We start from the raw sequence: 24,458 nt of genomic DNA, 5'->3' as shown, positions 1-24,458 counted from the left end.
AATCGGATGGGAGGTCTGAAGAGGGGTGGGGGTGCAGAGGCAGAGTGAGAGAAGTCGGAATGTACTTCTCCTGTCCTCTCACATTGAGGGCACGCCAGTTCTCCTATGCACATACTCCTGGCACACTTCAGCGGCTGGGTTACCACTGTGCAACGTGCCGCTCTGTGGGTTTTTTGAAGTCTGGGGAAGAATGACACAAAGGTGAGACTACATCAATTCATAAGCTAAACTACACAACGTCTGATAGTAAGCTCTTCAGTTCAGGCACTGCTTGTTGACAGGTCTATTTCCTTGCGTCTGACTTACTCCTTTTTTTGTGTCGTTTGCCTTTTGTGCAGTACAAAGCACGCGCATCATGTATAGAATGTTGAGCAAGCAGAGAGTTAAAAGGAAGGAGAAGTGAACAAAGTGTGTTCCAAGCAAAGGCTGTTTGAAGTCTGATAAGATCCAATTATCCCAGTCAGCGTAGCTTTTCACTATCAGTTGGGAAAGCTCCTGCTTTATCTGATTATCATCCTTCAGAAAAATGTCGTATATAGATTAGCTTTGAAATATTTCTTCATATTCCAGGCTCTGCCACTCTTCCTGGAGAATCGGTTTTGTATCCAACTACTCAATCTGTCAAATGCGGAGAAATGGCACCACTGTTTTAATTTGGAATTGTAATGTTTTCTAAATTTTATCTATGTTATTTTTACTTTTACCCAATTTTTATATTAATAGATTGCTACAAATATATTAAATAAACTGAGTAATAAATACATTATTTAATTTAAGGAAAGGTTGAGAAGTTAAGAATGAAGAGACATTTATTTTGTCCCCTGCAATTCTTTACATTTTGGTAAGCTTTTATTAGTAGCCCGTACTGTGCATTGCTGTCTAACAATCTTCTGTAATTACAACAACAAAGGCGGCTGCAGCAGCTGACACAAAAGGGGTTAATTGGCAGCCCTGGTCGTACATTTAATATTTTTATCGGTGTGTGTTTGTATGTAGGTTTTTAAAATATTATTATTTAATAATATTTAATAATATTATTAGTAAATATAATAATAATAATATTATTATCATTTATAATAATAATATTGCAAAAATAAATAGTTATTATTATTATTTGCAATATTTTAATTTATATTTTAATTCAGCGCTGCACTTCTTGTTAATATTGGTATTTTTTGATCATTGTCTGTGGATCATGTGCTAGCTGCTTTTTACACTTTGTCACATATTTCTTCAATATTTATATTAATTTTATCCCTATTTTTTTCTATTAATATTTTAATTTATAAATTATTATTATATTAATAATAATTAGAAAAAAAAATTCAGCGCGGGGAAGGGTTCAAAAATCTGCTATTTTTATTTTTTTTTGATTCTCCAGGAAGGAAATTTCACTTTAGCTCTGTGTTAAAGACAGGAGTATGTCTTTGGAAATGGAATTAACCCAACAGGGCTACAAAAAATACAAATCTAATGGAGGTTCTAACCTTTCCACGCGATACAAAAAAAAAAAAAAATGTAATATTCGCACATTCCCTGTTACTTCCGGTCTCCATGACCTGACCACCATCACTGAGACAAGAAATTGAGGGAAATCCAAAGTCAGCAATACAAACAGGACAGCGCCTTCACACCTTCTCCATTCTTTTAAAGCAGAAAATCAATAGCTTTGGCAGGTGTTTTGCTCTAAGGTGTCAGTTCACCAAAAAAAAATTTTTTTGGCACCAGTAAGTTTATCTGTCATTGAAACGGTTCCCCCCTCCTGGATCTTTCATTCAGTTTATATTGCAGAAAATTAGGTAGAAAGACTACATCTCCCTCTACTGCAAAAAAAAAAAAAAAAAAAAATTGAAAAAGACTGCTTAGCAATCATTGGAATTTTAGTTGAAAAATCTTGCTAATTTAAATTAAACATACTATAGGGGTTTTCAGTTCACCACTGCCAATACACAATATTTGGAACGATCCTTTAAATCTCCAAAATATTGCATAGAGTGAAAGTGAGACACCACTCTCATCACATTACATATTTCTTCCAAATAGCCACTCCCACGAGGAACTTAATAATAACCATCCTTTTATTTGTTAATATTTCATGTAGATACTGTATTGCATTATGTTCTAAAAATATACATTTGCAAGCCCCTTATTGTCTACAACAAGTAATTACAGCCATGAACTGATTGGACACTGACGTTGACTATACAGAGGGCGTATGATAGAGAACTTTAGATTCCATTTTATTAGGAAATTGCAAAGTAATCAAAGATATAAAACAGTTGTTTTGATCAATTGCAAGGAGATGGAATCAAAACTGTCCTTCGAAAACAACGTAAAAATTTGATCGTTTTCAGTGAGATTGCCAAAATTTTTTCTGTTTCAACTCCCATTCAATCTTTTAATAAACTCTATTGAAGCTGTCTATTGATTGATCAGTTTTGAATTTACAATGGATCAAAGTCTGGTGATCAACCACCCGGGTGGAGGGTAGGTTGCTTAGCTTTCAAAGATTACTTGGAAATATTTTTAATTCCCGGTGCCTTGAAAGTCGGTAAAATTGACTGAAAATTGCCATGTGTATGGACAGTTTTAAAGCTAATATAAGTTTGCAGGGTCATTGAAAAAAAAAAAAAACTTTTTCTAGAAACGTTTAACTTTATCAATATTTGTGCTAACTTCAGGGATCCCACAGCTTTAAAGAAAATTTGAAATAAAAATAGAAGCAAACTGTCAATGTGTTTGAAGATAACACAGGTTCTCCATGGGCAAGGAACAATTAGGTAAACCAACCCACAAAGGGATAAAGCAAATGCTTTCTATATATACTATAGCTGTACAAACCTTTTGCCACCACTTCTTGATATATTTCTTACACCGACTACTCTTTTTGAACCGTTTTTGACTTTGATAAAGGCATTCTCGATTTGATTTTCAAATAAATATAAAGCCATTAATAATAGGTGACAAGGATAAATGGAAGCTAAAGAAGAATCCAAAGGAAATGCTTGCAAATATGAGCGAAAAAAACAAAATAGATTTTCTTGAATTAAAATATGTAATGCTGTACATTTATCTTGCAGAGCTTGCCATCTATTGTGTGTGATAAGCCATGTGGAAAGACCATCATCAAGCTATATGCAGGGCAATGTTAATGAATATTGTGGCTAGCGTCTACATTTTAGGGGGTAGTATGATCTCTCTTGGCTGACTCAGAGAAGCTTCAAGGAACCTTTGGTAAGACAGTTATATAGTATGTACAGGATCTTCAAGATACCAACTGAGCTAACAAACTGTTATTTTTCAAAACGGTTCCAGAATATGTTTTTTTTTTTTATTTTATCTGACAGAAATTGTTATCAGATGTACAATCACTTTTCATATATTCTTCCGGTTATTTTTATTTCATACAATTTCAAATGAAAAAAGATGCAATACACTTAAAAATTACCTCTCCGTTTCTATCTGCTGTCATCTATGATTTTCTAAAATAAGAAATATTTAAAATGTGGCTACCTTGCAACCATGGCACCTGTACGTATATATTGTAACGTGTCTAGAGCATACCCACAAATCAGCAATAGGAGTTTTATTTTTTTTTGGTGAGATTTTTTTTTCAAAGGCTATCACAATCTAGGGATGCCTTAACAACACAGAGACGGGTTAAGAGGTGGTTATAAGGAAAGCAGACCCTCCCACTTAGTAGTCAGTTTGATTCCAGTTATGGCAAGGTAAATAAAAGAAAAATAAGAAAATGTAATTAATAATAATATTATTATTATACAGGATTTATATAGCGCCAAAAATTTGTGCAGTGCTAATACAATTTTATAAAATCCTTGTAATACAAATAATTAATTTACATAGAGGTGCTTTTTTTCTTTTTTTTTTTAATGTATACATTGTTACTTTACAGGGATCCCATAACTTGAATGAAGATACAACTGTTGTTCGATTAATCATGTGCGCCGATATCTACCAAATGTTCATTGAGGAGAGCAAGGAGAGCACACTGGAAAGTAGTTGTTCAAATCTTCTTTTTATGTTGATACTACAATTGCAAAAAGTAATTAGCAGTAAAATAGCAGTAAATGTAGCGATATTTATTTCAATCTGCATTATGTATCTCTCAAAGCCACTATGGCCTTAACACTGAAAATAATTATTCAAAATGGCCAAACCCTCCAATACATTAACCGGTTGCCGACCGCTGCACGACTATATATGGCGGCGGTCAGCCCCGGGCAGGCAAAGTGACGTATATATACGTCACTAGCCTGTCACTTCCTTGTGAGCCAATAGCGGGCGAGCGCGCGCCCTCGGAGGCGTGCGCCAGCCACGGCTCGTTCCCTAGGAAGTCCGTGCGTGTGACCAGCGGACCCGATGTCCGCCGGTCACTCGGCGATCGTCGGTGGAGAGGGAGAAAGGCAGGCGGCTAGTGTAAACAAGCCGCCTGTCATTCTCCCCTGTGTAGGAATGGTGATCATACGGTTCTACTATGTAGGACCGTTGATCACTGTTCCTACACTAGTAGCCATGTCCAATCACAGTAAAAAGCACGCCCCTAGGGACACACTTAACCAATAAAGTTAACCCCTTCCCTGCCAGTGTCATTTTGCAGTAACAGTGCATATGTATAGCACTGATTACTGCAGTAATGTCACTGATAACCCCAAAAGTGTCAAAAATGTCAGTCAAGGGTCAGATCTGTCCGCCGCAATGTCGCAGTACTGCAAAAAAAATCGCAGATCGCCGCCATTACGCGTTAAAAAAAACACCAAAAATGACAGAAATCTTTCCCTTTGTTAGTAAACGCAATAACTTTTGTGCAAACCAATCAAAATATGCTTTTTGCGATTTTTTTTTACCAAACATATGTAGCAGAAAACAAATTGGCCAAAAATGTTAAAACATTTTGATTTTTACATTTTTTTGCGGGGGGAATTTCATATAAAAAAATTTGAAAAATATTGTTATTTTTGCAAAATTTACGCTCTTTTTTTGTTTATAGCGCAAAAAGTAAAAATCGCACAGGTGATCAAATACCACCAAAAGAAAGCTCTGTTTGTGGGGAAAAAAAGGACGTCAAATTCGTTTAGGTACAGCGTTGCACGACTGGGCAATTGTCCGTTAAACTCACGCAGTAAAAAAATCACAAAAAAAACCCTGGTCAGGAAGGGGGTAAAATCTTCCGGGGCATAAGTGGTTAAGACAGTAAACTAGAAACTGACATGGTTTGCCAAAACATGTCAACTGCTGTATATCCAAGTAATTTTCTTTCTGATCACCATTTCAGAAGCTCAATAATATAGGCAATACTTGTCATGGGCTGACATACAGTACTCTCTATACCATCAAATCTGCTGATCACTATTTTACACCTCCTTCATGACTCTTTATTATTTCTCATATTAATTATATTTAGTATTATTTTATCATATTCTATAGCTAAATGTGATCTTATGAAATGTTCTAATGGGAAACACTGCTGCCCAAAAAGCCCAAGTAGGAAAAAAAACGGCACCCAGGTGCCAAGTACAACTGACATAGAAAGCCATTTAAATTGACTCAATCACACGAGTCTTACCCCTATTTAAATGACAATGATCCCTTTTCACACAGCCCTGTCCCAACAGACTTCTGTGGGGTCACCTTGCAAAACATCATGATCATCCCATTATATGCATCACTTGTTCTCACAGAACCCTATTCACTAAGGAACAATGGACATTACAGATCATTAAATACTATTAAAGTGATTTAATGGACTATAATGGATTTCGCAGCATGGTGAGTAAAGCTATAAGATTAAACTGGAAGTCCTGCTAAAGACTCAAAGCCCACCACTGAATGCAGCTTCCTATCACCAGACAATCAATAAAAAATTAGAAAATGCCATATACCCAGAGCTTGATATCAACTGATGGGTCAAGTATTCCAATATAACAGAGAGTTGAAAACTCCAATGAGACAGAATATATTGTGGCCCACTAGGAAAAATAAAATTGTCATCTGTCATTGGTGGAGCAAACACTTAATACATATTCATTTTATTTAGGTAAAAGCACTGAGGCTACGTTCACATGTGGGCGCAGCGGATCACGGGCAGAATCACCGTGATTCTGCCCGCGATCCAGAAATCATTGCAAATCGTGGGACCCCTGTGCGTTGCCCGTGATTTGCAATGGCACCCCAAACGCTATGCGATGTTGCCGCGATTTCCGCCTGCCGAATCGCGGTAACATCGCGCAAACAGAATCGTGGGACGCATGATGCACAAAAGAAGCTCTTGTACCTTTTTTGGGCGTCATGCGTCCCGCGATTCTGTTTGCGCGATTCGGCAGGCGGATATCGCGGCAACATGGTACAGCGTTTGGGGTGCCATTGCAAATCACAGGCATCGCACAGGCGTCCCGCGATTTGCAATGATTTCCGGATCGCGGCAGAATCACGGTGATTCTGCCCTGATCCGCTGCGCCCACATGTGAACGTAGCCTGAAATAACAGAATGAATAAACAATGTACTTAAAGTACGTTCTACAAAAAAACAAAAAATAATAAAATTGTTCAGGGCCCATTTACACTTCCGTGTTGCAGTAACACATGCAGAAAAGTAAACCAGCTAAAAAATTAGGACACTTTCACACTGATATGTAGCACAAATGCACATGCGTTTTGCCGTGTTTTTTTTTTTTTTACAGAACATGTGACTCAAAAAACACACTTGCTGCATTATTTATGTATTTAGACTGGGAGGTGCTTTTTTTTGGTGCGTTTCATTACCGCACCAAACCTGCACCAAACAGGATTTTACTAAACACAGTGGACCCGCAATGGATCAGTGTAAAGAGGATCCATTAGGATTACATGGTCACATGTAACCATGCGGCCATGTAATCAGTGATTACGGAAAAGTGTGAAAGCAAAAATGGGATTTTTGACTTACTGTAAAATCAATTTCTCTGATGTTCATTGACAGACACAGCTCCTGTCATTCTTGACCATTGGGATGTCCCAAAGCAGTGTTAAACACGAGGGGTGAGAAACAACAAAAAATTCCCAAGGCTAAACATTAGCCAACCAAACAACAGGGGCTCAACCAAAACAACTGGAACCCGCTTGAAAAAAACAATACACCCTCAAAGAGGATCAGGTCCTCTTAAACAGCAGCCTGCAAAACCTTGCGGCCAAAGGAAGCATCCTCAGATGCCAACACATCCACTTTATAAAACTTTGACCAGATGGCCGCCTTGCAAACCTGCATCACTGACGCTTGATGACGAAAGGCCCAGGGGGCACTAAGCACCCTAGAACAGTGCGCCTTGACAGGGAAAAGAGGAACCTGACCCTTGATGGAATAGGCCTGAACCACCGTCTGTCTGATCCATCTGGAAATGGTCACAGAGGAAGCAGACAACCCTTTTTGAGGTCCATTCGTGAGCACAAATAGAAAGCCTGACTTCCTGAAAGACTCCGTAGCTGCCAGGTACACCCTAATTGCCCAAACCACATCCAATGCATGCAAGGCAATTTCCTTCGGATGTTTAGGCCTGGGACACAATGTTTTCATTCAAATGAAAGTTAGAGACCACCTTAGGAAGGAATAACGGACAGGGGCGAAGCATCACCTTATCCTTGTGAATGACTAGATAAGGTGAACGACAGGATAATGCCGCCAGTTCCGACACCCTGTGTGCAGAGGTGATAGCCACCAAAAAGGCCACATTCTGGGACAGCATAAGCAGGGGAATCTCCTGAATCTCCAAAGGGAGGCTTCTGTAAAGCACCAAATTAAGATCCCAAGGCAACAACAGAGCCCGCACTGGAGAAACCAAATGTCGGACACCCTGAAGAAAAGTACGTGCCAGGGAGGGTGTGGCCAAAGGTCATTGGAAAAAGACCACCAAGGTTGATACCTGGCCCTTGATGGTACTCAAGGCCAATTACTGTTTAACCCCCCCCTTGTTGAAGGAAGTTTAAGATCCGAGCCACCGAGAAAGAGCATGGCTGCACCCGAAAAAGACTCACACCATGCAATGTACATCTTCCACGTATGATGGTAGATCTTCCCCAAAGTAGATTTCCCAGCTTTTAACAACGGAGGAATCACAGACTCAGACAAACCTCTATCCATTAGCACCTGGCTTTTAACCGCCAAGTTGTCAAAGCCAGTGACTGTAAAGCAGGATGGAAGATCGGTTCTTGGGACAGCAGATCCTCCCTCCAAGATCGGCGTACGAAGCCAGGCAAGGCCAGTTTGGGGCCACTAAGATGAACAGAATCCCTTCTGCCTCTATCCTGCATAGGAGTCTAGGCAGAAGCTTGAGAGGAGGGAAGGTGCTGTTTAGGTTAAAACACTGAGTACAATAAAATAAACACTCCCCAGTAAATAAATCGTTAATATTCTTAGCCCAGCACTTGCCGTTTAAAACTTTCAATGCGGCTGGCTTCTGCTCTCTCAGTGCTGCTTCTCTGAACCTCTGGTCTCCACAGAAAAGTAGAACAAGGGTGTAGCACCCTCCTAGGTAGGTGCTAGGAAAAAGCATCAAGTGGTTCCTTCTGCTTATCAGGGGAGCCAAATCTGTTAGTTTTGCCTGTCACATGTTTCCAGGTAAAATTTACTGGGTCTAGGGGAGTGTCCGCACTGTGTCCAATGAGGGAGCTTTTTGGACACTGGAGGAAACCTAATCAGTAGCACACCAGGGTTTATGGCTTTCTTAGTGGGTGGGCATTGCTGCAATGCATCCTGGGATTGGCAATAAATCCAGAGGGAGCATGTGACAGGGCGTCTTTTGGCGGGAGCAAAGTCCCAGGAGGAGGTGGACGGCTGTCTCTCCTCCTGTAGGTATGAGGAAGGTGGTTGAGGTGGTCGGCCTAGTGAACCAGGTGTGGAGCCGAGCTGCACAAGTGGAGCTGCTGGCAGAGACCTGTGGGAAAAACAGTATCATGAGTACCAGAGGATTTGCCTAAGGGTCTGCCTGAGAGAGGGGACCACTCCAGAGAAGTCAGGGGATCAAGGAGATAGCTCACACATGAAGTGTATCAGTAAAGGGGGTGCCGTGTAGTTGACCCTGAAGATTAGGAACAAAGGGGGTACCAGGAAGGGCCCTGAAGTTGTTCAGCAGTACTTTACAGATTACCTCAGAAAGCTCATTCACGTGAAGCAGTGGCCTAGCCGTGACTAGCGTTACTCAGCATTTTCAAGTCGTCCCAGCCAATTGTGCATAATTTTATACAGTTGGAGTATCCCACTCATTCCTTTCTCCTATCCAAATTCCAAATAAAAACACAAAAACCAAAGCTACTGGACTGTTCCCTGACTAAGCTAAAACACTTGGGAAAATGTCAAACTGTCATGTTGTTGCTAATGGTAACCCAGGGGAACCCGTAATCATCAGCTCCCAAGGGAGTAGTGCTACAAAGGCAAAACTTTTTTTTCCATTTTGCATAGAAAAAGGGAGGTATATAACCCCTGTTAGATTTGTTTTCGCCATTTGTTTCACGCTGCGAAGATTTCACTTTCTGTCCCGAAGCTAAACAGGAAGTGAGCAGAAATCCCTGCAAATTACAGGAATTCCATGGGGACCCCCAGGTCATCAGAACTAGTGTCTCCCAAAATGTCCTCTCTATTACCTTTCTGGGGACAACCCAAAATTCAGAATTTTCTTTCATTTTTAATGATAATGGTAAACAGGAAAGGGTGAATCTCCCTAATGGGGGCACAGAAAGCAATAAAAACTGACAGGTGTTCTAATCCATCTCCACACTATCTAAAACTACAAAAAAGTTTTTCCTTTAGTTATACACTTCTGGACCGGAAGGATTTTCCCCCTTAACGACCAGGCCATTTTTTGCGATTTGGCACTGCGTTACTTTAGTGGAAAATTGCACAGTCGTGCGATGCTGTACCCAAATACAATTGATGTCCTTTTTTACCCACAAATAGAGCTTTCTTTTGGTGGTATGTGATCACCTGTGCGATTTTTATTTTTTTTTGATTGGTTATCGCGTCTACAAACTAGGGGAAAGATTTATGTCATTTTTATTATTATTATTTTTTTTTTACTAGTAATGGAAGCGATCTGCGATTTTTAGCGGGACTGCGACATTGCAGCGGACAGATCGAACCCCTAACTGACATTTTTTGACACTTTTGGGGGTCCAGTGACATTTCTACAGTAATTAGTGCTAAAAATATGCACTGTTCCTGTACTAATGACATTAAGAAAAAGATGTGTTGGGCGCTTGTGCCGACAAGTGGGACCCGTACTGGGATGTGGATAAGATGGAGAGAGGTACATAAACTCCAAATGTAGCAAAGTTCCGATGTTGATTCCGAGGGCTGAGCTGTAGGCAGGCAAAAGCCGAAATCCCGCTGGCACATATAAAAACAGAAGAGGACAGGCGCCACTCAGTAACAAACAAAGGAAGGAGCGCTGTACGCATGCTTCGAAACGAGTTACGTCATCACTAGCCGACGAGCGGTTCACCGCCGTCTGTGGTCTGATCCTGCTCCCCCATTGGATTCCATCCTAGCTGCTGGTCCTGGCGGACAGGAAGAAGCGCCATGCCATACAGGGGTAGAGAAGCTATCAGGAGAAGCCCGAACCTAACTTCCATGTAAGTGTGCTATGTCTTTTGTGCAATAAACTTTGTTTGTTACTGAGTGGCGCCTGTCCTCTTCTGTTTTGACATTGGCAGGGAAGGGGTTAACCTAGGGGTGATCAAAGGGTTAAGTTTAAGCCTAGAAGTGTGTTTTCTAACTGTATGGGGAATGGGTTTGTGAAATGATCACAGAGACATGTGATCCTATATAGAAGGATCACAGGTCTCTGTAATAATTTCAGAGAGAAGAATAGTCTGCTGTGTTTACAACAGCTGACCGTCCTTCTCTCAGCAGGGAGTGATCGCAGGTGGCTTGCAGCCGCTGGTCCCATGCATTGGCATCCCTGCTGCCTAGTGGGGGCGGAAGCACCCCCGGCGGCGTGCGCTCGTCCCCCCCCCCCTCCAGCACTACACGCGCTACCTGAGAGGCAGCCTGCCGCAATAAATCTGCGGTGGGAGGTGCTAAGGTGTTATACTTTAACAGTGCAGTCTTATATCATTCTGTTAGTTTGGAGGGAGAAGGAGCATGAACATGCCTTGTCATCCTAGGCTTTGAGGCCTATGAATGTGTTTCTATGTAGGAAGACCAAGAGAAAGGAGACACCCTGAAACTGGGGAAGTGTTCATGGCAGTGGCAGCGGCTTAACCACTTAAGCCCCGGAAGATTTTACCCCCTTCCTGACCAGGGGGTATTTTGCGATTCGGCACTGCGTGACTTTAACGGACAATTGCGCGGTCGTGCGACGCTGTACCTAAACGAATTTGACGTCCTTTTTTTCCCACAAACAGAGCTTTCTTTTGGTGGTATTTGATCACCTGTGCGATTTTTTGATCACGCGCTATAAACAAAAAAAGAGCGTCAATTTTGCAAAAATAACAATATTTTTCACATTTTTTTATATGAAATTCCCCCCCCAAAAAAAAGTAAAAATCAAAATTTTTTAAAATTTTCGGCCAATTTGTTTTATGCTACATATGTTTGGTAAACAAAATCGCAAAAAGCGTATTTTGATTGGTTTGCGCAAAAGTTATCGCGTTTACTAACAAAGGGAAAGATTTTTGTCATTTTTGTTGTTTTTTTTTTTAATGCGTAATGGCGGCGATCTGCGATTTTTTTGCGGTACTGCGACATTGGGGCGGACAGATCGGACCCTTGACTGACATTTGTGACACTTTTGGGGTTACCAGTGACATTTCTACAGTAATCAGTGCTATACATATGCACTGTTACTGTAAAAATGCACTGGTTGTGAAGGGGTTAACTTTATTTGGAAGGGAGGGGCTGTGTGTATCCCTAGGGGCGTGCTTTCTACTGTGATTGGCTGTGGCTTGAGCTGTAAGGACACTGATCAACGGATCTACATACTAGATCCGTTTTATCAGTGTCTTTACAGCGAGGAGAATGACAGGCAGCTTGTTTACACAAGCTGCCTGACATTCTCCCTCTCCCCCGCCGATCGCCGAGTGACCGGCGGACATCGGGTCCGCTGGTCACACGCGCGGGGGGGTCCGTGACCACGCGGGAGCGGGAGCGCGCCTCCGGGGGCGCGCGCTCGCTCCCTAGACCCTCACAAGCTAGTGACGTAGCCCTACTTCACTTTGCCTGTGAGGGGCTGACTGCCGACGTAGATCGGCGTTAGGCAGTCGGCAAGTGGTTAAACTTTAGCATAGATAGACAAGAATGAATAAAAGATAAAGACACTGCATACTCAATAAATCAGCTGTTAAAATAGCTTTAAAAAACTGATGGTTTAATATAATTATTTGTAAATGCTTTTTTTTAACATATGAAATTGGGCATACAGGTTTACAATGACACAATTGGACTTTAGCATCTCTTTCCAAAATATATGTAGCCAGCGTATGTGTAAACATACATGTTATATACAGTATATACATCATCAATGCACAAAAACCACCAATTCAGAACTGCCTAGTCTTTGTAAGGTGATTTTGTTTATCATTTTGCAGTGGCCAAGATACTGTTGGTCCCGGATATTGCATTTTTTATTATTATTTTTATCTTTAAGCTTAAATGAGAATGCAAGGGAAGGAAGAGGAAGGGTTTAAAAATGAACTGTAAAATTTAGGGGTCCCCAATCCACAGGCCATGGACTGGCACCTGCCCCACGATTGTCGCTCACCAGCTGCTGTGCGGCCATGCCTGTGTATCCTCTCCCAGCTCCCCCTCCTGCTCGACAATGTCATCCTATCAGCAGGGCAGGGGGCGGGAGGAGCTGCAGATTGGAATAGAGAGCTCCTCCCGCCCCTAACCTGCTAATAGGATGGCATCATGGGGGGGGGACTTGGGAGTTGACAGCCTGGAGTCCTGTGCAGGGGAGGCGGAGGTTAGAATGGGGAGAAAGGAAAGATGGCGGGGGGGGGGGGGGGGGCAGACTTCAGGGGCAATGTAAACAGGGCACTGTAATATAAAGGGGTCTGCACTGTAAAGGGGCACTGTAATCACAGCCCCCCTTTTCATTACAGTGCCCTCTTTACAGAGCAGTCCTCTTCACATTAATGTAAAAGGGGCACTGTAATATAAAGGGGACTGCTCTGTAAAGGGGGCTCTGTAATATAAAGAGGACTGCACTGTAACGGGTACATAATCATTACAGTACAGTTCTCTTTACATCACAGTGCAGCCCCCTTTACAGAGCAGTGCCCCCTTCACAGCAGAGTCCCTGTTACAATAATGTAAAGGAGCACTGTGATGTAAAGGGGACACTTTAATGTAAAGGGGGGCTGTGATGTGAAGGTAAAATAAAGGGGTTTGCACTGTAATCATAACAGTGCCCACTTTACAGAGCAATCTCCTTTACATCACAGCCTCCCTTTTCATTACAGTGCCCTCTTTACAGAGCAGTCCCCTTCACATTAATGTAAAGGGGCACTGTAATGTAAAGGGGACTGTTCTGTAAAGGGGGCTCTGTTATATAAAGAGGACTGCTGTAATGTTCCGGTACCTTTGGTACCCTAAATTACACTTTCCACAAGTATATGCGCCCTACCATTTACTTTTGGAAAGGTGCGCATACACCTTTAAGACTGGAGCTGTCATCACTCAGCGCCGGACTAGATGGCTATTTAGGGCGTCGGTTCTCACTCACATGTGTTCGTTCAAACACCCTTATCTGGATGCTAACCTTGCTTGAAGCTTCCATGCTTGCAAGCTTACTTCGCTGACGGAACCTCGCTGTGCTGATCCCTGTATCCCGCTACTGGATCATCCGCCTCTCCTGAACCACCCTTCGGCTGTATCGCTAATAGTGCTAAGTACCCCGCAGGGGAATTCTCTATAAACTTATACTAAGCTTACACTATCTAGCTCTGCATAGTAGAGACTGTTTATCACATCTGCATAAACTAGATTGCTAGCTCTTGAGACTACTGCTACTTTTCTGCACTGGGTTGATCTCTTTTGTATGTCCACCTGCTATTCTATCATCTGCTATCATACAACATTGCTAAACCTTCCTGCATCCATCTGCTACTGTCTCACCTTCAAGTGTCTATCACCTACCACCTCCACTCAACCTATCCCTCAAGCTTCACCATTGTGTTACCACATACATAAAGTCACTCTAAGAACCAGCTTGCTAATTGTGTGTATTTACTGGCTGAAATAAGACCTTCCACACATGATGAGTCATTGAGGTTGGGAATGGTATCTCAGCATATCTCTTACATGACTGCTGACGTGGAACTATTTCTGCAGCTGAAAATCCACACCATATAAAAACGCAGGAGCGTTACAACTGCACTGTAAAGGGGACACTGTAATCATTACAGTACAGTCCTCTTCACATCACAGTGCAGTTCCCTTTACATTACAGTGCAGCCCCCGTTACAGAGCAGTGCCCCCTTTACAGTAGAGTCCCTGTTACAATAATGTAAAGGGGCACTGTAATGTAAAGAGGACTGTTCTGTAAAGGGGGCTCTGTAATATAAAGAGGACTGCACTGTAAAGGGGACACTGTAATCATTACAGTACAGTCCTCTTCACATCACAGTGCAGTTCCCTTTACATTACAGTGCAGCCCCCGTTACAGAGCAGTGCCCCCTTTACAGTAGAGTCCCTGTTACAATAATGTAAAGGGGCACTGTGATGTAAAGGAGACACTGTAATGTAAAGGGGTACTGAGGACACTGATATGTAGGGGGGGGGGCTGTGCTGTAAAGGGGGGTTGTGGTGTGAAGGGGACTGAGGACAGACTCTGTGAACATCCCATCCCCTGACCCACCTGCCAAACACCCCCCCATCCCTGGGGAAATTATGTGCCATGAAACCAGTCAATAAGGTTGGGGACCACTGCTTTAACCACATCTGGACCGGATGGATTTGCCCCTTAATGACCAGGCCATTTTTTGCAATTCAGCACTGCATTACTTTAACGGAAAATGCGTGCGACACTGTACCCAAATAAAATTGATGTCCTTTTTTTCCACAAATAGAGCTTTCTTTTGGTGTTATTTGATCACCTCTGCGAATTTTTTTTTTTGCGCTTTAACCTTCTTAGCGGTATTCCCGAGCATGGCTCGGGGTTAAATTTCAGAGCCAAAAGAGGTAACCCCGTGCCACACTCGGGGTACCGCCAGAAGCATCGCTGGATCCTGTAAAAGAGGTTACTTACCTTGTCACCGGGATCCAGCGAAGTATCTAAGGGGTATGCGGCGGCGGATCTTCCTCCCGATCCTCTCCGTGCCAGGCCAATTTAAAATAAATAAATAAATAAATAATTCCAGAAGTTCAGCTTTAGGCCTCTTGCACACTGCTGCCCAAAATCTCAGTGTATTCCGGTTTACAGATGTAGCCCCCTACACGGTAGGTGCTAGGTAAATCATAGTGGGCCTTGGCTGTCTAACAGCAGGGCCGTGATTTTCAGCTGGGCTGTCATGTCACCTAGGTGTAGCTGCTGAGACTGGGGAGTCTCCCCACTGTGCTCTATGAGAGGGCTCTCATTCGGCAGTGGAGGAAACCCAGCCAATGGCACACTCAGGCCTGTATCTACCCCAGAAAGGCAGATTCTGGGAGTGGGTATAAGTTTGAGGGGAGCACATGACGCAGCATCTTTGGCGGGAAGCAGAGTCCCAGGAGGGAGAGTACTACAGTCTCTCCTCCTGTCAGAGGAATCGGGTGTCCCAGGCGGCTTGCCTGAGGGGACGGAGGGCTGAGCTGAGCTGCAGAGAGGATCTGGTGTGACGAGGACCATTGGTGTTGAGAGGGGTCAAGTTTCAGGAAGCATTCCCTGTTCATGAGCACTGCAAACTGCCCCCTGGGGGTCTGCCTAGAGAGAGAGGGGACCACTCTGGAGAAGGTCCTGGGGATCCAGGAGCTAGCTAGCCGGTGCAGGAGTAAAAGTAAAGGGGGTTCCAGTGTTGACCCTGAAGAAGTGCAGAGAAGGTGCCTAGTGAGAGGACCCTGAAGTGTAGAGGGGGTTCCTAGTGAGAGGACCCTGAAGTGTAGAGGGGGTTCCTAGTGAGAGGACCCTGAAGTGTAGAGAGGGTGCCTAGTGAGAGGACCCTGAATTGTAGAGGGGGTTCCTAGTGAGAGGACCCTGAAGTGTAGAGAGGGTGCCTAGTGAGAGGACCCTGAAGTGTAGAGAGGGTGCCTAGTGAGAGGACCCTGAAGTGTAGAGAGGGTGCCTAGTGAGAGGACTCTGAAGTGTAGAGGGGGTGCATAGCGAGAGGACCCTGAAGTGCAGAGGGGGTGCCTAGTGAGGGGACCCTGAAGTGGAGAGGGGGTGCATAGTGAGAGGACCCTGAAGTGCAGAGAGGGTGCCTAGTGAGAGGACCCTGAAGTGCAGAGAGGGTGCCTAGTGAGAGGACCCTGAAGTGTAGAGGGGGTGCATAGTGAGAGGACCCTGAAGTGCAGAGGGGGTGCCTAGTGAGGGGACCCTGAAGTGTAGAGGGGGTGCATAGTGAAAGGACCCTGAAGTGCAGAGGGGGTGCCTAGTGAGGGGACCCTGAAGTGTAGAGGGGGTGCCTAGTGAGAGGACCCGGAAGTGTAGAGGGGGTGCCTAGTGAGAGGACCCTGAAGTGTAGAGAGGGTGCCTAGTGAGAGGACCATGAAGTGTAGAGAGGGTGCCTAGTGAGAGGACCCTGAAGTGCAGAGAGGGTACCTAGTGAGAGGACCCTGAAGTGCAGAGAGGGTGCCTAGTGAGAGGACCCTGAAGTGTAGAGGGGGTGATTAGTGAGAGGACCCTGAAGTGTAGAGGGGGTGCCTAGTGAGAGGACCCTGAAGTGTAGAGGGGGTGATTAGTGAGAGGACCATGAAGTGTAGAGAGGGTGCCTAGTGAGAGGACCCTGAAGTGTAGAGGGGGTAATTAGTGAGAGGACCCTGAAGTGTAGAGGGGGTGCCTAGTGAGAGGACCCTGAAGTGTAGAGGGGGTGATTAGTGAGAGGACCCTGAAGTGTAGAGAGGGTGCCTAGTGAGAGGACCCTGAAGTGCAGAGAGGGTGCCTAGTGAGAGGACCCTGAAGTGTAGAGGGGGTGATTAGTGAGAGGACCCTGAAGTGTAGAGAGGGTGCCTAGTGAGAGGACCCTGAAGTGTAGAGGGGGTGCCTAGTGAGAGGACCCTGAAGTGTAGAGGGGGTTCCTAGTGAGAGGACCCTGAAGTGTAGAGGGGGTGCCTAGTGAGAGGACCCTGAAGTGTAGAGGGGGTGCCTAGTGAGAGGACCCTGAAGAGTTAAGTGTACAGCGTCCAGTGTGCAGTGTTGAGAGTTGCAGCAGCACAAGCAGTTACAGGAGCTACCTCAGTCAGGAAGGACCGGAGGGAGCTGTAAGCAGGACTTTTGCGCTAACCAGAGCGTCAGGAGTCAAGTCTAAGTACAGTCCAGGACTTTTGAGCTGATCAGAGAGTCAGAAGTCAAGTTCAAGTACAGATCAGCAAGTCAGTGTTTCAAGCGCCAGCAAGCGTTGGTCGGCACCCAGCCGGCGTCAGGACAGCGCTGAAAGGCATTTTTTTACAAAGTGTCCCAGTTGTACTTAGTTGACCCAGAGGAGTATCCCACTCATTCCCTTCTCCCATCCCCACTATCAAATAAACCAAAGATGCCGGAATGGTCATTGTCTCCAAACTCACACTTGGGCATTCACCGGTAACAATGGCAGACCCATATCAGCCTATTGCTTTCAATGTGTCTGAACACACAAGCTTGTAAACATGTGCACGTATAGATTAGTTAAAAAGAAAAATACTGAATTGTGGGTTGCCAGACAGGATTTTATGCACATACGTGCATATGTATTCAAATACATGATTCCGCAGTAAAATGTAATTTGAAGAGGTTAAAAATCTATTCTGAGAGCCAGAACTTTTTTTACTTGCGTATGCGCTCAAACATGCGCAAAATAAACGCAAGAAATTGTGGTCAGGAATGCTGATGTTCAAACATTTGCACCGTGTACCCTTAAAGTGGTTGTAAACCTCAGACATTAAATGTGAACAAAGCATATCCTTCTAAAGTGTGTACTTGTCTTAGTTAAGAGCACCTTGGGTTGATTTACTAAAGGCAAGTGCATTTGTTCCACAGCTTAGTGAATGAGGTAAAGCTTCACTTTGCAAAGAAACCCCAATTACGTGGAGGGTAAATGAAAAAAAAAAATAAATAAACAACAGCATTTTTGCTTGCACATGATTGGATGATGGAAGTCAGCAGACTTTGTGCTCATTTACTAAGCTCTGGAGCAACTGTACTTACAGACTATTTGCCTTTAGTAAATCAACCCCTAAGTGTCACTTTTGTCTGCTGCTTCTTTCCTCTGCTTTTATCATGTATCACTTTTGACAAGATTTCCTGACACCAAGAGAAAAATGGTGACAGAGAAGGGACCTCCAGCTGACTGACAGCATCATATCTGTCCCTGTGTACTATACGCGCTCTTCCACTGCTGGTACCGCATGGTACGTGTTAGAACGGTTCGGTACGGTTTGGTACAGCAGCGTTTTTCCACTACATGGTACGGCTCGGCACGGCTCGCTTAAAGTTTTTTTCAATAAAAATACCCCCGGAACAGTCAGGGCTAGTACATTCCACAATGGATAGCCTCTGTACTGTCCCGGGTTGCACTTACCTTTTAGAAGAAATGCTTACCTTTAAAATTTCTTCTCCAGCGTTGCCATCTCGGATGTGGGCAGCTGAAGCCAGCGCGTCCTCTTCTGCGTCCTCTTCCGTGTCCTCTTCTCCCAGAATGCGCCTGCACCGGCCCCGCTCGTCACTTCCGGTGCACTGGGGCATGCCCAGAAGCTGTTTAGCAGGGAATGAGGCGTCGCACCGGAAGTGATGAGCGGGGCCGGTGCAGGCTTATTGATTCCTGGGAGCAATGACGTTCAGCTCCCAGGAATCAATGCAAAGAGGAAGTGACGGCGCGGGCCGCGGCCGCAGAGGGAGGAAGTGGAAGAAAGGCGAGTATATTTTTCTTCAATAACAAGGTAAGTAAACAAAAAAATAAATTGTAACTATCCATTTATTTTACAGGTGACCAAAAGCAAGCGGATTGGCCTAAAATCGACTATGTCGATTTTGTGGCCGGAACTCCGCTTTAAACAGTACCACCTTGGTTGGGGTTCCAAGCGGGCCGTACCTATACCATATCCCACAATCCTTTGCATGCAGCCTTGATTGTTTGTCACTACTAGCCACTGATTGGTCAGAGAATCGTTGTAATCCCACCCACTTACTACTTTAGTGGAAAAGCAAACTGAGTCGAGTAGAGCCTATACAGTGACTCGTACCACGCAGTGGAAAAGCAAACCGAGCCGAGCAGTGCGGAGTGGAGCTGAGCTGGTACTTGCAGTGGAAAAGTGCCATATGTAAAGGGGGGTGTGTCCCTTCTGTTTGTACATCCTGTATATTATTGTACTTTATTTTGTATGTATTGCACACTGCACTCATTGTGCACATGGCATTAAAAATGTTTGCATTCTTTCAAGTCCTGATTAGAATTAGCCTGCCTATGTTACGCCCCTTGTTACCATAAAAGTACAACTGTAATAATAATGTGATACCATACGTAATCATGTGTATAAAAGCTTTCAATTGCATCAAATAAAACAGGACAGTTATTTTGGAAATATGTGGAGTGTATCTTTTTGTGTCTGTTCCCTACTGCAGTAGTTATTAATTTGGAATCACTAATCAATATGAGGACAGGAGTTTCCTATCAATAAAATGTCCAGAACACTTCCAATCAGCTCTCAGAGATCTCCTCACTGAGTTCTGCAGAGTGTAATTTCAGCTCTCTGCCCCCTTTTTTCTGAACGCTCAGACAAGCTTTATGACTCAGCACTTTTAACGAATGTAGAGAAGAGAAGACTACATATAAATAGGTACCACATATGAAGGAGGATTTGTTTAATCTCTGTGTATCACCTGAGGCCAGTCACTTCACTGGGTATATGCTGGGCCAGATTAAGAGCATCATGGGCCTGGTGCTGAAGATTTTGATGGGCCTTTTTATGGAAATAAATAAAATAAAAAAGCAAACAATTTTTTGTTAAGGAAGTGAGAGTGGGTACCTGTCAAATCTAGGTACCCGCATCCTCCAAAAAAAGGACATGCCAAATTTGGCATATCAGGGTGTCAGGAGGCCTTAACCACTTAAGCCCCGGAAGATTTTACCCCCTTCCTGACCAGGGGGTATTTTGCGATTCGGCACTGCATGATTTTAACGGACAATTGGGCGGTCGTGTGACGCTGTATCTAAACGAATTTGGCATCCTTTTTTTCCCACAAACAGAGCTTTCTTTTGGTGGTATTTGATCACCTGTACGATTTTTTGATCACGCGCTATAAACAAAAAAAGAGCGTAAATTTTGCAAAAATAGCAATATTTTTCTCATTTTTTTATATGAAATTCCCCCCCCCAAAAAAATTTAAAAATCAAAATTTTTTAACATTTTTGGCCAATTTGTTTTATGCTACCTATGTTTGGTAAAAAAAATCGCAAAAAGCGTATTTTGATTGGTTTGCGCAAAAGTTATCGCGTTTACTAACAAAGGGAAAGATTTTTGTTGTTTTTTTTTTAACTCGTAATGGCGGCGATCTGCGATTTTTTTTGCGGTACTGCGACATTGCGGCGGACAGATCGGACCCTTGACTGACATTTTTGACACTTTTGGGGTTACCAGTGACATTTCTACAGTAATCAGTGCTATACATATGCACTGTTACTGTAAAAATACATTGGCAGTGAAGGGGTTAACTTTTTTTGAAAGGGAGGGGCTATGTGTGTCCCTAGGGGCGTGCTTTCTACTGTGATTGGCTGTGGCTTCAGATGTATGAAGAGTGATCAACGGTTCTACATAGTAGAACCGTATGATCATTCTTCATACACAGGGGAGAATGACAGGCAGCTTGTTTACACAAGCCGCCTGACTTTCTCCCTCTCCCCCGCCGATCGCAGAGTGACCGGCGGACATCGGGTACGCCGGTCACACGTGCGGGGGGGGGTCCGCGACCACGCGGGAGCGGGAGCGCGCCTCCGGGGGCGCGCGCTCGCTCCCTAGACCCTCACAAGCTAGTGACGTAGCCCTACGTCACTTTGCCTGTGAGGGGCTGACTGCCGACGTAGATCGGCGTTAGGCAGTCGGCAAGTGGTTAAAGCAGAAGTTCCACTTTTGGGTGGAACTCCACTTTAAACAGAATCTTAGTCACTATATACACTGCACACTCATGCCAACGTCATTGTACCCACATAATACTCATTATTATTGTGCCATAAGGGAGAAGATGGGAGAGAGACAGGGAGGAGGAAGGGAGGAGGGTAGGGGAGATGTAAACCCTAATAAAAGGGCATTTTAAATCCTGTGTATCAAACAATAATGTTAATAGTGCGGCCCCGAAAATAAAATATTACTCCACCCAAAACTGAAGTTCTGTATATCTCTGATATTATGTGCAATACAATTCCTACTAATATTAAAAGGCCACCAGTCTCTGGGTTTAAAGTGTAACCAAAGAGAACGCTTTTATTTATATTTTATTTTGGATAGAGTAAGGAGGGGTTAGCCTGGGTTTACACTACTGTGATGCGGGAGCCACCGCCATTCCTGTGCGGGTTCCTGCATCGCATCTCCCCGCAGGCAGTTCACACTCCGCTCTGCGAACAGCTGCCGGTGTCAAAACAAAGGTAATTACACCCCCAGATTGGTTTGCAGATCGCAGTGCAAACTGTGAATTTGGACAGGAATTTAATCGCATGGGATCCGATTCCAGTGTGGGGAAAAAAAGGTTCCTGCAGCATTTTCTTGGGAATGCAATGGGAGTTTAGCTATAGAAAATGTATGGCTGAATTTGCATTGCACAGACATCCCATGTGATCTGCATAGCAATGTGGTGCAAATCGCATGTGATGTCTGTGTTTGCAATAGTCTGAAACAAGGCTCATACCCCCTGTCAGCTTTTTTTCCAATCTGTGTCCCATTGAGGAGATTTCTCTTCAATTCCTGTCCCATAGCCAAACAGGAAGTGAGAGAAAATCCCTCCAAAGTAAGGGAATCCCTGGTTGTCACCAGAACTAGTATCCCCATTGGATGATTTCCCCTCTATTCCTGCTCTGGGGACACCCAAGATTTAGGGTTTTCATTTACTTCCACATTTGATGATAACAGTAAACAGGACAAATAGAGACAAACAGGGTAAATCTCCATAACAGGGACACACACAGGCAGTGATGGAAACCTGAAGGAGGATCTAATCCCTCTCCACTCTATCAACAAATTAGAAAAACAAATTGCATTTAGTTATACTTTAGTAGAAGGTCAAAAACCATACTATTACCTGCATGAATTGGCATTTGGGGGGTAAAAACATGCAGTAAAGGGGTATTATATCACCTCCTCACTGCCTGTCACTTTTCAGTTTAGTGACAGTGCCTGCTGCAAGTGTGTACAAGCCTTTGGGTTCACAATAGTGTGCTGCAGTTTGGCCGCATTGCTTGTGTATGCGCAGTTTTCCTGCGTTTTACCTGCAGTTTTAGCTGCAATCCTATTGATTTCTATTAGGTTGCAAGTTTTTGCTGCATTTTCTGAAAGTGAACCAAAGATGCAGGATGCAGGGATTTTGTTGCGCTTTCAGAAAATACAGAAAAAACATGCAACCTAAAAGGAACCAATAAGACTGTGGCTTAAACGCAGGAAAACTGCGGATACACACGCAATGGGACAAACCAGTGTGAACCAACTTAAACGCACAAAGGACTAAGCACTACCATAGACTGATGACACAATTCTAAACACTTTGGCTGCAGTTTTAACAGCTAAAGCTGGAGGAAAAAGTTAAAAAAGAGGTGGAGGGAGAGAAGAAAGGAGGCAGGGGGAGGAGTCCAGTCACTGAGCTCACATATGGATGGTTCCTGGAGGCGTGTCACTCACACATATCTTATTCATGTTGTATCTGTCGGCTGCTCTGTGTATAAATTCCTGCCCACACGGCTCCTTCACTTCACTGTACAGACTGGTGTGGGAGGGCACAGAGGGAGAGGGGCGGGAGAAGTTAGAGCCAATCCAGCCTCTCTCCTCTTCCATTTGTGCAGGGGGAACTGTGCTCTGTGACACTGTAATATTCACACTGAGCCAACACAGGTGCAGCCAGCCACCCCTACATTTACAAACAGCTTCTCCTGTCCCATAGACGTTTATAGACAGGAGAAATCAGGCTCATGCTGCTGGCTGGATGGGCCTATCTCAAGCAAGTGGCCTGGTGCTGCAGCTCCAATAGCCCCTATGTTAATCCGGCCCTGGGTATATGTGAGGGTTTACAACCACTTTAAGCCTCAGTTCACACTATGAACCCCATGTGAATCGCACAGGATCCTGTACAATTCACATGCGATTTTGTGCAGTGCGATTTGAGCCTATTCATTTTTAATAGGCTCGAATCGCACCACATTGCACCAAGGTCGTGTATGCACCAATTTTGGAACTGCACTGCAACCAATCACACAATATTTTTTTTACTGGTTTGGGCAAATGCACTGTCTTTGCGACCTGTTTTTGGAGTGTCCTTAAGATTGCACTGACACCCACACAAGGGCAGTGTGATCTGAATGCGGTGCAGGAAATGCACACGGATCGCGGGATTTTCCACAGCGCATTAATGTAAACGTAGGCTAAAGGTAAAATAATCAGTGTTGGGGGTAACGAGTTACAATGTAACGCATTACGTTAACTACGTTATTTTTTTTGGTAACGTAGTAACGTAACGCGTTACATTCATAACATTGGTAACTAAATTACTTTACTCGGCTTGAGTAACGCTCTTTCCTGCGTTACCCAGGCCGTTGACATCTCGCGCGGGCCGAGGAGGAGGCGGGAGGACGAGGAGACACGGGGGATCGAGTGGCCGAGGAGGAGGTGGGAGGACGAGGAGACGCGGGGGATCGTGTGGCCGAGGAGGAGGCGGGAGGACGAGGAGACGCGGGGGATCGTGTGGCTGAGGAGGAGGCGGGAGGACGAGGAGACACGGGGGATCGAGTGGCCGAGGAGGAGGCAGGAGGACGAGGAGACGCGGGGGATCGTGTGGCTGAGGAGGAGGCGGGAGGATGACGAGACGCGGGGGATCGTGTGGCCGAGGGGGAGAGCGGGAGGACTGAGGAGAAGACGCCCGCAGGTAAGTGCACTGGTTTCTCTGGGGTGGTCACTCTGCCATTGAAAGGGGGCACACTGTGGTCAATCTGGGGGCACGCTGTGGTCAGTCACTCTGGGGGGCACACTGTGGTCAATCTGGGGGCACGCTGTGGTCACTCTGGGGACACGCTGTGGTCAATCTGGGGGCATGCGGTGGTCAATCTGGAGGCACGCTGTTGTCAGTCTGGCATTGAAAGGGGTCACGCTGTGGTCAGTCTGGCATTGA

The 24,458-nt window shown here is 44.4% G+C and overlaps 1 protein-coding gene and 1 long non-coding RNA gene across 2 annotated transcripts in view; one reads left to right on the top strand and one right to left on the bottom strand.

Moving 5' to 3' along the window:
- ZNF385C (zinc finger protein 385C) overlaps positions 1–24,458 on the bottom strand; it is a 330,357-nt gene that overhangs the window by 198,184 nt on the left and 107,715 nt on the right. The window lies entirely within an intron of this gene.
- LOC309566378 lies at positions 93–3,380 on the top strand. The gene is made up of 3 exons (XR_014225869.1): positions 93–201; positions 724–841; positions 3,081–3,380. It is a non-coding gene; the product is annotated as an uncharacterized lncRNA (long non-coding RNA).

The sequence above is a fragment of the Pelophylax lessonae genome (genome assembly GCF_965119305.1).
Source record: "Pelophylax lessonae genome assembly, chromosome: 11".
NCBI lineage: Eukaryota > Metazoa > Chordata > Amphibia > Anura > Ranidae > Pelophylax > Pelophylax lessonae.
This window is presented reverse-complemented; position numbering and strand designations above follow the sequence as displayed.